This window comes from Camelus dromedarius, chromosome 1 (genome assembly GCF_036321535.1).
Source record: "Camelus dromedarius isolate mCamDro1 chromosome 1, mCamDro1.pat, whole genome shotgun sequence".
NCBI lineage: Eukaryota > Metazoa > Chordata > Mammalia > Artiodactyla > Camelidae > Camelus > Camelus dromedarius.
In genome coordinates, this window is record NC_087436.1 from 96,205,872 (window position 1) to 96,216,584 (window position 10,713).

At 44.4% G+C, this 10,713-nt stretch overlaps 1 protein-coding gene across 1 annotated transcript in view; it reads right to left on the reverse strand.

Annotated features, from left to right (window-relative positions):
• The window catches only part of C1H4orf19 (chromosome 1 C4orf19 homolog), a 72,281-nt gene extending 61,792 nt beyond the window's left edge, over positions 1–10,489 (reverse strand). Inside the window, exon 1 of the mRNA XM_031436176.2 lies at positions 10,468–10,489. The gene's annotated coding sequence lies outside the window, so the exon portion shown is untranslated. The remainder of the gene's footprint in view (positions 1–10,467) is intronic.
• Between the last annotated feature and the right edge of the window lie 224 nt (positions 10,490–10,713).

Genomic DNA, 10,713 nt, shown 5'->3' on the forward strand with positions numbered 1-10,713 from the left:
AACACTAAGTACATGTTTCTTTAACAAATTTTAAACATTTAAGTTTATTTCCTGAACATCTTCCCACCATGTCATCACAAATGCAACTCATTTCTTTCATCAGTGCAGGGTACTGCATTGTATCTATAAATTGTACTTTATTTAGCCAGTGTTTATTGACAATAGATACACTGTTTTTTTCTTTATGATCACAAACAACACTGCAACAAAATTCCTTTGTGTTCCCTGTCCTAAAATTTAATATTGACACCTCCTCTCTCACTTCCCATTTCCAATCCATCACCAGGTCCTGGTGATTTCATCTAACGTATCCCAGGAACCCGTCCACTTCTCTCAGTCAAATTACCTCCACTTTATTCAAGTGGAGATTCAACATCTCATGCAACAGCCCCTTAACTGGCCTCCTCTATCCTATGTCTTCCTTCCAGTTTCCCAACCTGCAGCCAGAGATACAAATCTTGTTATTTCCCAATTTATGACCTTACTGGCTTCTCTCTGTTGCTAGGACCAAGACCACTGCCTTGCAATGGCTGTGTTGTCTACAGTGCATTGTAAGATGCATCAGCACAGACAGGCTGGAATTTATGAGTGTGTTTTCCATCTGCACCCTGGGATGCAGATTAAATTAGTTACCCTAATCAGGAACACACACTTCAGAGACGGTTAGGAAGATGTTATCAGAAGGCCATAATCCAGAGGTGGTTTCTACAGGAATGTTAGCTTCCTTATCTGCAATCAACAGAGGACTTTATTAAGGAACAAATGAATAGTAGAAGTTACTTTTCCTTGGTGAAACTGGTTTTGTATAGGACGTGTGGACTGGTTAGAAGTAGTGTAGAGGCAGCCCCACGCTTGCATTAAATGGTACATGGTAGTGATCCTGTACCTGGGCCCTTCCCAGTGATTCCCAATACATGTTTGTGCAAAATGCCTTGTCTAGTTCCTGTTGCTTAAATTAAACTCTTAGGTTAACTCAACCCAGCCTCTAGAGGAGTGTCACATTTGCCTCCAATGAGTTTCCCATGAAGTTGGAGAAACCACAAGAACAGAACGAGGGACTTCACCAAGCTTACAAAACAGGTTGCACGATGGATCTGATCCCTGCTTACTAATCAATGTCACAATGTGAGGCTCGGCTGGGCCTGAGATTTGCTTTGGGACCACATGTGAGACCAAAGGGGAAGGAGAACTTTACCCTCAGCCACTTCTTAATACTGGAGTTTTCAGCACCCATCAAAAATATCCTCAGTAAATAAGAAGGACCAGATTGGTTGAGGTCAGATTACAGCATGTAGCTTACAAGACCCCACACAGTCTACCTTCTGTTATCTCTCCTGGTCCTCCCCGTGCTCGGGACACTTCCCAGAATGCTGCCACCTCGGGACCGTGAGCATGCCGTGTGCGTTCCCACCCTATGGCTCCCTTTGCCCAGTCAGATCCCTCTCATGCTTTGCAGCTCAGCTGGGCAGCCCTTCCTCAGAGGAGCTGTTCCTGCCTCTCAGTCCAGGTCACACTCCCGCCCCGTACCGCAGAGTGCCCTGGATGTTCCCTGCTGCAGTCCCCACAGGCATAGACGGTGACCTGTCTGCCTGCGGACTGCGTGGATCCCCACGGGGCCGCGTCCAGGCCTGCTTTACTAACATCTGTATCCCCACAGCCTCCGTCGACATCTGTTTAATAGAGAGCATCCAGATTTTGTTCCCCACAGCATCAGTAATTTTTTTTAAAGATTTTTACAACATATTAAAAAAAAAAATCCAACCAAACTCACAAGGTGAAGGATGGAGAATATATAAAATACAAGGGTGAGGCAATGCCCCTTTTTTAAATACTATACATGCCAACTTAGTGACGCTGAAAATCCTTCGTTGACTGGAGGACCAGACAAAAGTCACCTTCCCCACCTCACACTGCATATTTCAGTTTCCTTTCATCGCAACACTTACAGAAGGATCAATTCAGTATGCAGGTAAGCTCTGCTGTCTCAGAGAGCTCCACTTTTACTTTGTTACCACATGTCAAGTCCTTAGCATCCTCCCTACTTCCCACTAATACAAACATGGAAAACATTGCAGCCCAAAGCTCTTTACATGCGTGAGGTCCACGGAGGATTTAAAACTACCCCTGGACAGATAATTAAGGAGACCATTTTACAGTAAGGAAAGTTAAATATCTAGTTAGAAATTCCGGGGAAATCCCATGTGCTTAAGTTTGAAGTTTCCTGTTATTCATGTGGCTTGTATCCAAGGTAAAGGTGAGGTGAGCTGGGAGGAGAAGCGTTGTTGTTTGAACACCTCTCCTGCCCCACCCCTTCCTTCCATCCTGTACCCTACGTTGCTGCTCTGGTCCAAACCTCTCCTTTCACATTTGAGAAAACGGAAGGCCACAGAGGTCAAGGATGGGATTTATTAAGGATTTACCAAGTACCGACACATGCAGCTTTACAGACAAGGAAACTGAAACTCAGGGAGGTTATGGGAAATGTTGGGGGACCCACAGCAAGTGGCAGAGTCAGGACTCAAACCTGATGGGAGTCCAGGCCTTACTGCCGTCCCCTCGGGGGGAGGCAGGCCTGACTCCAAGGCTGGGGGTCACGTCACATCTCTTCCTCCTCACTTGAGAAGCACAGCTGACCTGCTGGCTTACTGACAGAAGAAAATACAACCCCACCCTTGGTTTCTTTTCAAAGGGCTCCCATAAACTACACAGGTGGTAAGCACCTGCAAACAGAGCGAGTTAAGACATTTAAGGGGACCAAACATGCATATGGTGCTGTCATGGCTTTGAGAGGATGATTCCGATGATTTCTGTGTCTCGCCCAGTCACACCTGCCAGCCAGGGCCCTGCACGATGCGGGCCTGGTGAATTCTGGGGTTTTTGTTTGTTCGCTTGTTTTGCTTCTTCTTTGTCTAATTAACTCTTACAGGACAACTGCCTTTCCAGGGTTGCAGTTTCAGTAATTTCACTTTCTCTAAAGCTGCTTCAGCATTTTTTTTCTTTTGATTACATAAAGGTCACACTTCTTTTGCTCCATTCAATCTTTGACTTTAGGCAGGGGATTATATAAACAACTCTGAGCTCTCTCCACGCCAGTGGGCTGTGACTTCGCACCCTCCTTTGTTTCCAGGCTCCCTCCCCAGAGCCACAGTTTGGCCTGCGCTTCAGGACCAGGAAACGCTGGCCTTTTCGCTTTGAAAAGAGAAAGCGCTAAGTCAGTCACAGAGACTGAACTCACTTCGCAGAGGGGGAATCAGGCCTACATCAGCGGTCTTCTGAGGCTGGACTTCGGCCTGGCTTGCAGCGTATCTCTGAAGCTTTTATCATGCCCACTCCGAGAATACTTGGCATCCTTCACCAAAACCAAATCCCAGTGAGGACCATGAAACCTGTCCCATCAAGTTGAAAAGAGAATGCAGAGAAACTGTACTTTGTAAACTAAATCTTGACTGTCTAGTCAATTAACTATGTTTTACGATTCTTTTTAGAAATGACGGGGCAGGGGGAGGGTATGGCTTAGCATGCACAAGGTCCTGGGTTCAATCCCCAGCACCTCCTCTAAAAAAACCCAAATAAACCTAACTGCCTACCCCTCCAACCCCTCCCCCTCAAAAAAGAAAAAGAAATGACAGTAGCAGCAAATACAATTTGTTACCCGCTAGATAGCTAGCAAACCAGGATTCAGACCCAGGTCACCTGGATTTGGACATCTGAGTGCCCCACGCTGCCCATGGGAGGCTGGCAAGCTCAGCAGGGAAAGGAATTGCTCTGAAGTAGTTTAGTCAGAGGGTGCAGGACTGGAAATTAGAAACAAGGGTTCTAGCCCTAGCTTTGCTTCCGACTTATGCGGTATCTCTCAATAAGCTCCCTTCTCTCCAGGCCTCTGTTTTCTTATCCATAAAATGAGGTGTTTGGCTCAGTGAAGCCCCCTTCCAGGTCAGGATTCTATAACCCATGGATGTTTTAAAAGCCTCAGCTTAGTTGCTTAAGAAATTGGCTTAAACATTTATTTAGAAATAAATCAAAATCTTTTAATCAAAGAAAAGGGCAAAATAACTCATATCATTTGAAATATAAAGCATGTATTAGAATCAACATATGGATTCAATGAAATAAGAAAATTAGGTGGTGGAGGAAATCAGTTTTTTAGAGGCATTTTCAAGTTTCCATGAAATAGTTCCTTCAAAATCACCAATATAAACTTTCAAGCATCTTTCTGAATTTGACACAGTATAAATGGGGAAAAATACCCCCAAACTTGAAACTGATCAGATTGACAATTTCCTCCAAAGACTAAATGTAAAACCTGCAGAGTGCCTCAGTGTGTAGAAATATTAGGCTTGGAGTCAGTAGACCTGAGTTCAAACCTCGGCTGGGTGACCTCGCTAAATCTCAGTGTCCTTAACTGTGAAAGAGGCATAATAATACTACCTAAATAGCTGTCACAGGGCAGCTGGGAAGGGCTAATAAACTGAAGAACTATATGAATAACTTTCATTATAACTAATTGCCTGCCAAAAAAATTCTCTTACTATATATATAGGAAATTTACACAGGCATGCAGATTTGGAACTTTTAACATTTGAACTGCATCTTAGTGAAAGTTGAAAAACTAGCACAAATTAAAGGAATGGGGAAAGCTGCCTGAAAACAAACAAAAAGCCAAAACCACCCTTACCACCAAGAAGTATCTTCTTTTTCAGTAGTAAAGAATGCAAAGATATCGCCCCAACCTAAAGTTTCAGAGACACAATTCAGAACTGGGCAGTCCAGAACCATCTTCACTTCCTCTCTTTCTTTCCTTAGAAACACATGCCCCTCCTCTAGCCCAGGAAATTCTTCACCTGCTCACAGACTCCAGCCTCAGGACCTTTGCTCTTGCTGTTCTCCCTGTCTCGAATGCCCTTCCACCAGCCCATCTTATTACAAATCATTCCCCCTGTGGTCCCTTTAGTGCAGTGCTTCTCAGACTTCACTGTGCTTATGAATCATCTGAGGATCTTGTTAAAATGCAGATTCAGATTCAATAGATCTGAGGTTGGGGCAAGATGCTGCAATTCTAATCAGCTCCCAGGTGACCACCATGCTGCTGGTCCATGGACCCCACTTCAAGGAGCAAAGCCTATTGGCTCACTGGGGAAAAAAAATGGGGCAGGGGTAGTTTTTGGAGACATACAGACATGGGTTTAAATGTAATCTCCATCAGGCAAATAAAATAGTGGGAATGTTACCTATTTTATATAAATGATGGGAGGATCTTTTGAGATAGTCATAAATAGATACTATGCTTTTCAAATCTGTCTTTCCCTTGGCTCCCCCAAGCTCATCATCTTGTCCCCTATTATGCTTCTCTGATAACCCACTTTATTTCTCTTTACTCTGAATCTTATCTGACTTTCTTTTAGCACATAAATCGAGAAAAAGGATTCTTAAAGTTAAATTTTGTTCATACAAAACTCTGTGCTTATGATGCTTAATACCACCCTTCTCTGCAGCACCATACACAGGGACAGAGGCAGAACTGCGTCGTGGTTACAGACACGGGCTTTGGGACAGGTATGAGTGCCAATGCTGGTTCCATCACTCACCAGCTGCATCCCCTGCCTAATGCAGACTAATATGTCTGCATTTCAATTACTTCACCTCTAAAATAGGAATTCCACCTTAATCTCTAGTGTCTTTGTGAGAATCAGGTAAGTTACATAAAGTACTCTGCCAACGTGGTAGACTGCAAAACTGACCACAACTCTCCACTCTTCCCTGAACCCATGCCGTTCTCTGATGACTCTGCAGTTCCTCCCATCAAAAGGTGGAGTCTGTTTCTCCACCCCTTGCATCTGGACTGACCTCTTGATGTGCTAACCCTGGAGGAGAAGCAACTTGTGTCCATTTCAGCCTAGACCTTAAGGAGCCTTGCTCCTGTGCACCTGCTTACAATCATGCTGAGCTGACACATGAACAAGCCCAGGCCTGCCTGTCCAGTGATGGAGGGCATGAGGCCCAGCTGCTCCCTCGTGGACTCAGCCAACAGTCAGCCAACACCCAGAGACAGAGCCACCCTGGTTACCACAGATGCATAAGGGAGCCTGGACAAGACCAGTAGATTGGCCAGGCCCAAACTGCCGATCCACAAAGTCATAAACTAAATAAATGGTGGTTGTTTTAAGCCATTATGTTTGGGGGTTGTTTGTTACACAGCAATAGATAACTGATACTATGTATATAAATAATTATAATATTTATATTTTTACATATTACATATATGGTATTATAATATTTGAGGGAAAATGTACATCAACAGATAATGAATTTTCCATACCACTAAAATTTCCACTTTTTGGATGGGAGTAGGAAGAAGTAGGAAGAAGGCTGAACTGGAAATTGGGACTCATAGATTCTGGTCCCAGTAACTTTTCCAGTTAGCAGCTATGTGACCTTGGAAACATCATTTAACCTCTTTGAGCCTCAGTTTCCACATCTGTAAATTAAGGTGGTTAGACCAGATGACTTTTAAGGTTCTTTTCTAGCTCTAAAAAGGACTAGGATCCATTTTTCCAAAATGTAATACTTATTTCCTTGCTAACAGATAGTTCTGAACCCAACTTTTCTTTTCTTACAGACTTAGAATTTAGTCACAGTCAACCTTCTGGGTATTGCCTTCCCTGTTGAGCAGTTGGTTGTCACTACATTTCATATTTATCCTAACAGCCATGCACTGAACTTATAAAGTGGATCTCCTTGCTGTGGGCCAGGAATCCAGACAGCCAAGCTCATTAGCAATCAAAAACTGATGCCTTGTAAGTTCTAGTGAGACTCCAAGTCTGTGGCTCTTAACTATTTGCAGGTGCACGTGGACTTCTTTTATTTATTTCTAGGTTGCAGTAAATATTCTGAAGGACTGAGGTTGGGCAGTCTGGTCACCAAAGAAGGAGGATACTGTTTTACAGCTGTAAAGTCCACATCAAATCTGCACTTAATCACACATAAATGACCCAAGATATGTAGTCAGTTAGCAAATGGGGGGAAAAAGATTTAACACCAAAATTTTAAAAGTTTTGAAATTCCTTCATGTACAGATTCACTCTGGAACTAATAAACAAATGAATAACGAATATATCCAAATACATATTGTATTAAAAAGCTACACATGTGGCAGTAACTAGGGTGGCTTTTCTTCTCTCACAGGGATCAGTGTTTCTTACATACCATGAATACAGCCTCTAATACTGTACCCTGTGAACATAATCCAGTCTTACCTGTGACATCCAGCAGGCCACACTGTGGCCAACCAAAACAAGCAAACAAGCAAACAAACAATAACAACAAACTGTTCTATTGCCCACTGACATTACTGCTACACAATCAAAAGTTAGGATATTTTTATTCCAGGGAGGAATTGTGCTAAATCAGGGAATGTGTGTACAATACGAGGATAAGAGTTTACCTTAACTTTGTCTTCAGATGCACATATTCAAGTCTACATAAAGAAGCACCAGGGTGTTGAAAGCATGAAAAAAAAACATTGGCTCATTCTTTATCAAAACCTCTTTTCTGTGATAGAAACAAATGATGTGGGGCCCAAGAGTAAGTACAGTCAGTAGGGACAGCATTGCGACGAGATGTGGCTTATGGTTATCTACCTGGAACAAGTGTATTTTGAAATGACATGTAAATGAGCTTCAGAGACTTGAGTCATCTAATATTTTCTTTGAGTTAATATTTTAAACACCACCTTTGCCTAAGTATCTTTGGAATCAATTCACTCCTCTCTCTCCTCTTGTGTGGATTTTTACAGCAGCTGCCTTGCTTGTATCTTCCCCATTTCCTTCTTCTCATCGCAGCTGGAATGAACTTTCTGAAACACAGACCTGCTCTGCTGAAAATCCTCCAAGGGCTTCTCTGAAGACTGGAAGATCCCTGAAGGCAAGGACTGTGTCCTTAGCACTGGCCAAGTGTCTACAAACATGCCTCTAAGGCGAGGGCATTTAATTTGAGAGAGCCACCTGTACCCGGAAAAGAACAGAGTTCACTGCTCATGGTAAAATTTGAGACATGATATTCCCTTTGTCTCATGTTAATACTATTCACTGCAGCTCTGGTGTGTCTCTTCTAAGATGCTTGATGACACTGAGTCAGTATTTTGAGTTCTTTTAAGTATCTGCTTCAGGACACATATTCACTTGAAGGGTGTATTACAAGCATGCTTTAGGATAGGGCCATTTTGATGATATATGGTTCTTTCAAAGATTCCAGTCTCTGTGGGAACATGACATTCTCAGGTGAGAAGGGCGCACCGAGTAGACAAGATTTGATTTTTATTTTATTTTCTTAAACAGCACTCAGGTAATAACGAGACTAAGAAAGGCTATATTGGGGTGACCCATTTGACCTGCAGATGGCTGGGGCTCAAGTCTGCCCTCCCCCAGGATGAGCCTATCGACTCCTCTTTTCTAGATACGTAGTAAGTCTGCCTGCAACCAGATCATCTAACATTACAAAAAAGGAAGAAGAAAAAAGATCAGGAGCTAGGTACTATTTAACCAAGAACCAAAAAGAGCCCACAATTCTGGGTTATTGAAAAAATTGTGGAACTAGGGGAATTTGAAATAGTCCAGGTGGAGAAAACTCAGCTACCAGGAGGCTGGTATTCAGTTATCTGGAAACTGGAGTTCATTCCTGGAAGTGCAATCAGTGGGCTCTTGGGGCACCAAGGGCAGGGCAGTTCCTGGAGCAAAGAGGGCAGTACCTGCTCTGCCCTTGGGCTGGGACTGGATTCAGGCCAGAGCTTAGCCTGGTTGTGTTTCCAGGTTCAGACAAGGACTAGGTGGGAAATGAGGGGGGTCATTCCATTCCTAGGCTAATACACATATTTAGTGGGTATGCAAGTTACTGTTTTGTTTTAAATTCCAGGTATGCAGAAGCTCTTAGAACACAGCTGAGATCAGCCACGTTGATCTTTAGATGTCACTACCCAACTAAATCTTGAGAAGTTTTGAGGACCAGGCCCTGGGGCCAGATGCTATGAGACAGGTGCCTATACCATACTTGCTGAATCAAAGAACAGGATCTGAATGTACATAGAGTGAGCTAAGAAGAAAAAGAAGTCAAAACCCTGCCTCCTTCTCTCTCTGTCTGTGCCATTTGGCCTCTGTGATCAAGGCAGCTTCCCATAACTGACTCTTCACACTCAAGAGAAATACAAATAACCCCAGAACTCTACCTTCAGAGCTTTGTCATGGTTTCAGTGATCGACCTCATGACTGTTCAGGTGTTCTATAGACACAGGTGTTTAGCCTTAGAAGACTTTAACGTGTCTCCTTAAAATAGTGTTACCTGGAAGTGTAAATGTGGGACTGAGTGGCAAATAAAGAATCTGTTGTCCTTAAAAGCAGCAACCAGATGCCATTCCTTTCTCATTCAACTCTCAAATGTTTCTTAAATAGCTTGTTTATAATCACCCAGGAACATCCATAAGCCATGGTGAGATGCGCCATCAGTAATTCTCACAGTGACAGGGAGAAAATAAATACCCTATTCTTTAATGATTTGAACATCTCCTGGAACACTGACTTCCTCTAAATTCATTGGGCAAACATCTATACCACAATGGAAAATAGAATGTACTAAATTACTAAAGGAAGTTTTTGTTTTGTTTTTAAGGTTAATTATGGCGCTGGAGGGAAAAAAAGAAAACACTGATTTCTGTCTTATATCATTGGAAAAATTGTTCAGTGGTGGTTTGTGAAAATCTCACACTCATCCGGACTGCCAAGGTCAATGAGACCCACGTAATTGACCTGGGAGGTGCCTCCCCAACTATCAGATATTCAGCAGTTTTTGTGACCCTTCAACACGTGCGTGCCCCTTCTTAGCACTGCACCCTCTACCCTCACCCCACTCATCGCCACCCAAGGCGCCAGCACCCCAAGGGGAGCACATCCTGGGACCCAAGGACATTTCAAAGAAACAGCGGCGGTCACCTTCCATGTCCGTTTTACTTAAAAACACCCAGATGCTTAAAAATAAGGGGGACGGTGGGAGGGCGACAGTTAGAAATAAGAGGAAAATCTCTTGCAGTTTTCCCAAATCAAGTTCTCAGACACGGTTGAAAGTTCACTGATCAGAGATTTTAAAACAAAAGTGTTTCATATACAAATTCGGGGCAAAGCCTTACACACTGTCTTGGTCTTTAGTTTGGGGGGATTTGTAAAAGTTTCCCCATCCCACCGAGATTGGATTTTGCCCCTCTGTGCCTCTGTTGAACGACCAGACTTTTCCGAAGCAATCAGACTGAGAATTGCTTCACCCCCCCCCCCCAGCTTTTTTCCTTCTTTCTTTTTTCACGGCAAAAGGAAATAGGGGAATAAAAATGCACGGCGAGAAAAGTGGGGGAACTAATGCCACAAAGCCAAGTTCCGCGGGAGTCAAGCCCCTGTGCTCCCGGCGCGCGGGGCGAGAGACGGTCCCTACCTGGGGCCGGGCGGCGGCGGCGGCGGCGGCGGCGGCGGGGTCGCGGCGCCCATGGCTTCGCCGGCCTCGGGCGGCCGCGCCGGGAAACGCCAGCGGCTCAGCGCAGCCCGGACCCGCCGCGCTCGCAGCGGCCGCCCCGGCGCCGTCATTGGGCCGGCGTGTCACGTGGCCCGGCCGGCGGGCGAGCCTCCCGGGCCCGCGTAACCCTTTACCTGCGCGCCTCGCGCCGCGCGGGGGCCTCGGAGA